Source organism: Microtus ochrogaster, chromosome 1 (genome assembly GCF_000317375.1).
Source record: "Microtus ochrogaster isolate Prairie Vole_2 chromosome 1, MicOch1.0, whole genome shotgun sequence".
In the NCBI taxonomy this organism is placed as follows: domain Eukaryota; kingdom Metazoa; phylum Chordata; class Mammalia; order Rodentia; family Cricetidae; genus Microtus; species Microtus ochrogaster.
The window spans coordinates 115,644,097-115,651,214 of record NC_022009.1 but is presented as its reverse complement, the minus strand read 5'-3'; positions in this window follow the sequence as shown (position 1 = coordinate 115,651,214).

Genomic DNA, 7,118 nt, shown 5'->3' with positions numbered 1-7,118 from the left:
ATTTTCAAAGGCAGCTAATTGAGTCATCTTGGCAGCCCAAGCCTGCAATCTTAGCTATCTGGAATAGGGAGTCACAAAGGTCACAAGGTCTGAATATTTCTGGGCCATAGAATGAGCTCAGAGCCATTATGCAATAGTGAGATCCTATCTCCAAACATAAAATGAAAAGGAGGCTGGAAATGTAGCTAACATAATAATGTGCTTGCCTCATGTGCTCAAGACCCTACATCCAATCCGCAGTACAGAATGTCTTTTAAAGCAGATGATAAGAGTATGGAGTCTAAGTGTTGGTACATTTTCCCTTGGGTATCGAAGTCATAATGCGGTTTCCACTGGAGCTGAAACTGGCTGCCATTCTTTCCTACCTGCTTCTGGGAGTTTTCAATATGATGTCCACTGGTAGTTAAGCTTGAAATTTCATTTTGCTTCTTGTGAAAAATAGGTGGAAGATATTCCTCTCACCACTTTATAAGAGAAAGTGTTATCTCGCATCCCAGGGCTGTTCAAAAGACACTAATCTTTCCTGCCTCTGTATTTTCAACATGGAGTTAAGATAAACACTTTCTTTTCAGACGACTGTCCATTGCTAGCTGAAACAGGGAGATACAAAGTAGCCACTGGAAACAACCTGAGCATGGATTTCCCCAGTAATGAGGAAAAGGGGGTTGAGTTGAAGTTCCAATAAGCTTCTAATAGCTTTTTGATGATTTTCCAAGTTTTCTCCAACTAATTTTTTCTGTATCTATAGTTGGAGTTATATCCTTCCCCACTGCACATTGTATATAATAGTGATGTAAATTAATCTAAAAATAGCCTACTTTGTTTTGTTCTCCTTTTCCCTAACAGTGAATTTGGTAGATGGATCCACAGTGCTTTTTATAACCTTAATGTAATATAGGTAACCAATCTAAAGCCAGGTAATGCGTTTTTTAGGTCTACATTTAAGGGTGATTTTAGTGGAAGATGAATGAAAGTAAAATCCACTAAAATAAAACACATTGGAAAACCACACATCTTCTTCCACTATGCTTAAATTCTCTGCTAAAATATTTTTTTTAATTTTTGTAGATTTATTCAGAATATCCAGTATTACTCAGGCAACATTCTTCTCAGAAACAAATTTCACACCTTTTTGTTTTCAACCTTCATTATATTTTCTATAGCTATATTCTTCATTTTTGAATACTATTTTCTCACTAGCATCTAGGAGAAACCTTTTTAAAACATTATTATAAAGTACGTTTTAACATTATTCTGGATGCAACATGAAGCAAGTCCTGTTAATTAGGCATTCACATTCAACAAAAATAGTCAGTGAAGTGATTTGAGCAAGCAGCACACGGCATAATCAGGCCTTCAAACAACTCATAGACCGTGGGTCTCACAGGTCTGAGCCTCCTGATGTTAATACTATGGTTACTGTTTAAAATAACAACTTCATTAAAATTTAAAAGATTTTATTCATGCAATTACTCCCAAAGCAAATAAATTAATTCCTTGTTCTATAACTACCTTTCAAAGGCTTCCAGTAATAACTTTCCACATAATTGGTCACAAACATCTAAATTCCTTACAAACTATAAATGTGATAAAAACTAATGATTTTAAAATAAATTTCCAAGTTTGAGTATGCAACGACCTACTCATTTCTCATATTCATATACATCTGTGGCCAATCATTTTTCCTCTTTGTTTTTATTCTATCGTTAACAAAGGGCAAAATCGAGGAGATTTAATTTGTTTAAATTTAAATACTTGGTCAACGTTTTAGTAGTAACAATAATATTGTTGTGAGTTAAGGAGTTAGAACTACCATTGTTTAAAATAGTTAAGCATTTGTTCTCTGGTTTGCTAGGATTCCTGCACACACGGAGATAGCAGAGGAAAGGAGCAGCTTTATTCTCAATGTATATCAACCAGCCATCACCTGCTATTGTTCATTGGTACCAAACAGAAACTAAAAGCAAAATGAACCAATCAGAATTCTTTCATGGACACTAAGAAAAGGATTTTGATGTCAGCTCTTAGCTTTCAATTTTTTATTTGTATAAGCAGTCAATTTTCTCCATCATCTCAAAAATACCAATTTTATTCCCCATGTGTTCTCCAAAAGAATTCATGCACAAAAGCACATTAGAGAAAAACATGCATTTTTGTGATAACCGGCTATGAAAGAGAGGGTAAGGGTACTTGCTTCCCACTGCACAAAGGAAACATTCCAGACAGAAACCACCCAGGAGCTATTTCTTATCCCCAAACTCCACCTTGTTGTACTATGGTTGTGTTTCCCCCCAAAACTCCATCTGTCTAGGTTCTATCGCTTGTCTCTTCTCTAGTTGTGCAGTCTCCTAATATAGAAAACCGTTCCATTTCATTCTAGCTTTTGCTCCCAAAATGTGGATCCAAATTCAAATCTAGGCACAGCAAAATACAGTCAAAGATAGTTGGCAAGGCTTGCTCATGGAAGAAAATGGTTTGATGCTATCCTGCATATCTTAGCCTTCAAGACCCTTCTTTCCCTTGGCAAAGTGCATGTCTCAAGGGAAATTTCAAACAATTAACTATTCCTATGCTTACAATACATAGTGTTTATGGGAAGTTCCAAAGAATAATGATAATCTTCATTGCCAACTTGACTGTATTTGTGATCACCTTGACAATATATCTTTGGGTGTGTCTGAAAGGACATTCCCAGAGAGATTAAGGTAAGGAGAACAACCCACCCTGAGTGTAGAGAAAAGAGGGCAAGTTAACCAACTGCCCGTACTCCCGTCTCCCTGCTTCTGGGCTACAAACAAGCATAATCAGCCCCCTCCCAATCCCCTCATGCTGTTCCTGTGGTCATGGCCAGTATCATTTCTTATACCATAAGTCAAAATAAATCTTTTCTTCTCTCCTTAAGTACTTTTGTCACTGGGATGAGAAAAGTAACTGGTTAAACACATTAACTGCTACTAGTTAAAAACACATCAGGGACAGGCTATGGTTGCTTGACCTTTGTCAAAATGACAGTAGCATCCATGAGGAAGGAGAAGCAGCAATGGATGCTGGAATAAAAACAAGAAAAGTGACCCCAGAGCTAGCAATTGTCATTTCAGTTATTATTCTAGACTGCTTTGGGCAAGGAAGGAAACCCAGTCACTGGCTGCATCTTAAACTGGTCGCTTCTCTGTAATGCTTACTCAGGCCATAGATCCCATTGAAGACTCTCACTTCCTGTTTTATCAGTGCTGTGCCTTCATCATTCTTAATGGGTGGATGGAGATTATTTTAATTTTTTTCTACGAGTTTTATAATTATCAGAAAATACAAGTTAAAAGTAGAACCAGGGATATCAAACCCGAAGAAAGGCTTTCCATAGCTGTTACCAAAAAAGACCTCAGCTGTTCTCTCTGGGGCTGTGACCCTGTAGTGACCCCTTCGGGGTTGCCCAGAAGTTTGCTACCAGCCCTTGCATTAGCCATAAAGCAGCAACACAGCAGAAAAAGAGAAGCAGTACCCCAGTGTTGAGGTGTTGTTGTGAACATTTACGTTTCCATGGGTGAGGCCTGAATCAATGGGAAACCTCATATACATATTTCTAAGATGTAGTATTAATCAGAATGACCTGAAATACATTCAGGGAAATTTGTGCGAAAGTTATTTTCTTCTAAGAGAATACAGAGTCTAAAGTCATTGCAATGTGACAATCCAAAATGTTATTTTACTGGTATAAAGTTTCATCTCATAAAAATTGCATACAGTTTGATGAGTGTAACAATAAATATTGAAAATAGCAGCCTATATTGTTAAATATCTGATAGTTATTTACAAAAAGTTTTAGAGATATTATAAAAAATATAAATCATGTCAAAAAATAAAAATTTGTGTAAGATTTTGGTATTGCATGACTACTCATTCTACAAACTTGTATAGTAAATAGCTACTCATAAAGATTTACTTATTCTTCCAATTAAAGTAATTTACTAGTTATGAATCCATACATATATTTCCTATATGATAGATAGTTTTTAGTTTGAAATATAAGTATATATAGCTATATTATTGGTGCAGTTTTTTATCTAATATATATAAACAAACTTGAACTAAGATCATTTGTAGAGCCCACTGAAGCATTTTCAGAGCTAAGGAAATAAAGTACTCGCCACACATGAATGAGGACCAGAGTTAGGAACAATATTGGCAACATAAAGCTAGATGCATTGACACATGTCTGTAATCCCATCAGAGACAGGGGACTATTCAGAAGGCTCCCAGACAGGTAGCCTGGGATGCACACAGGTGAAAAAGTAGGACCTCTACTCCAATCATGTCGAAGGCCTAACTACAGAGGTTACCCTCTGACCTTCACACATTCCTGTGGGTCACTCACCTCCACCCACACATGTATGATGCCACAAATGTACACGCGAAATCCTTTCAGACATCCTACAGAACATTTTAATGAGATGTCTTTAAAGACTCTCCTCTATTGAGAAGCCACTAAAACTTTCCCCGCTGTGAATTGATCCAATTGAGAACCCCAGAAGACACAATTTTATCCTTTCTGGCTCCAATTATGTTTCATTAAATGAACTAATTATTAATTTGCCACAGCATCATTAATAAATAGCACAACTTACAATAAAACTGTCTCTAAAATTCAAAGACTTCAGACTTAGGAAAAGTTTATCAGCTCCAGCGATCCCCTTTGATTACAGGGAATCAAAGATCCAAACAAAACGGCTGACTTTATTTTCACAGTCAACTAGAATCACCAGCTCTACTTGGTTGTGGACCGACATGGCAGCCCCGCTGGTACTGCTGCTTCTAACTTGCTTCCTCAGGAAGTCTAACACTGTGGATGCTGGCCATGGAGCCCTATAAGACTTTCTTCTGTTTTCCAAAGATGTGATATTGGAAAAAAAATAACCTTCCCGAGTATCAATTTTATTTAACAAGTCTTCATAAATATGAAGTCAGTTTCACACAAGATCTGCCCCCCCCAAAAAAAAACTAAATTAATGTGAAAATCTGTGGTTATAATAAACATAATTATAGTCATAATACTCATTTGTTTAATTATAACATAGTAATTGAGCAATAAACAGAGATTCTATTTTGAATAAAATATGCATATTCTGTGGGTAATTAGTACCACAGGATGGGCAGACTCTAGCTCTTGCTCACATCTGTGTGGTTCTTCTTGTAAAAAATAGATATTTACTGGTCCACACGCACATCCATCTGTCTGACCTTGGTTTGTGGCTGATTTAACATTCCAATAGCCAACCTGGGAACTTACACAAAAGAGTGAGTGCTGGACACATCTAAAATACTGAGAACAAAAATAATCCCTACCAATTTTTTTTGACAGTTGAACTCAAGTCATTTCTTTCCCTAGTATTAATGCAATATTATCTCTGTAATCAGGCCAAGTAACTAAGGCCTGAGAAACTGGCAGGAAATGCAGAACAGCGTTTCTCAGAGACTCCCTGGCCTGTATCTGTATGAGGATTGATATAAATAGCTACCCTTAAAAACTGAATACTGTACCTTAGGGTATTTATTAAGTACTAGCCGGGGGGGGGGGGGGGGGGGGGGGGCTACAGTTTAAAACTAAGACAGTAAAGTCTGGTTAGTGGAGCAGCACCATTGACAGGACCTACAATCTGTTACAATGGCATCCTCCCTGGCTCGTAGGGGGCCACAGAATCGCCATGTGTGTTTTTAATGGAGTTTGAACAAGTGTAGAACATTTGTACAACTATTAATATGATTTGAAGAGTATAACAGCTTGACTCAGAATCAACCTGGTGCTGTCTCAAGAAATACTTGAGAAACTTTGACTTCCTAGAGCCCTGTATAGTTTACAAACCTCATTGCATCCTGGCAACTACAACTGTATTGATTCTGGTAATTGCCATTATATTCTGTTTCTAATAAAAGCATGAAAAGTCTGATTGCTCTCAATACAATTGTCATAGCCTCAGTTTGGTGTGGCCCCTCCAACCAGTCTGATATAATGCCTTGAGGCCATATCAGGTGACCTTACCTTTGTAATGAGCACAGGTCTACACAAGAAAGAACAAAACCATGATATTGAGCTCCTTAAGATCTTCTGGTTTATAGCTTAACCTATTAGGGAATGACATTATGTATTATTCCAATGCACTCGTACTTAAGGTCTATACGAATACTCCATTCTTATGTAGAAATATTCTTGACTAGACGTTCTCAGTCTTTACTACGGAATAATTGATTTCACTTTCTTAAAATTTCAATATTATGAAGTTGGAGTTGAAGAATGGCTCAAAGGTTAAGAGCGTACACCACTCTTGTGGTGGACAGGTGGACACGAGTTCATTTCCCAAATTCATGTCAGGTGACTCACAATCGCCAGTAACTTCAACCCTAGAGGATCTGACACTTGTGACCTCTGCAGGTGCCTGCACTCATTTCCATATGTCCACAAACAGAAACATGTGCAAAACTAAATATAATAAAAATAAATACAACATGATGAGGTCATTGACTCTCAAAAAAAATACGTCTACAAAACTAAAATGTTTCTGCTGCTAGGTAACATGCAAACTATATTTAAAATATTTTAAAGTTTGGGAGACAAAATTAGTACACAATTAGTTCCTTAAATTAATTCTGCAAGAAGAGAATAAAATTTGTTCCCAAATTGGCCAATTTTCATAGTTATTTTAACTATTGATTTTCAATTTAATTAAAGCTAAACTAGATTGGAGCAAACTAAAGCTAATACCAATTACTGCTTGCAACTCTACAGTTTAGATAACAAGCATTTTGCCAAAAGCAAGGAAAAGAAAAAATATTATAGGTCACATATTTTAATACTGCTCTTACCTCTAATTAAATCTATTTAATTAATACTTCTAATTAAAACCACTCCTTAATCTAGCTTATTGGGGGCTCCCTTCTCCCTAACATCTTTTTCATATTTTGTGAATTTAGGATTAACTCTATTTAAAATAGGGTGTAATTCTATTTTTACTTTTTTGTTTTCTATTTTCAGTGTCAAATAACTATTGCTATACAAGTATTTAAGGAGTGAGGTGAGTGTGTGTGTGTTTGTGTGTGTGTTTGTGTGTGTGTGTTTGTGTGTGTGT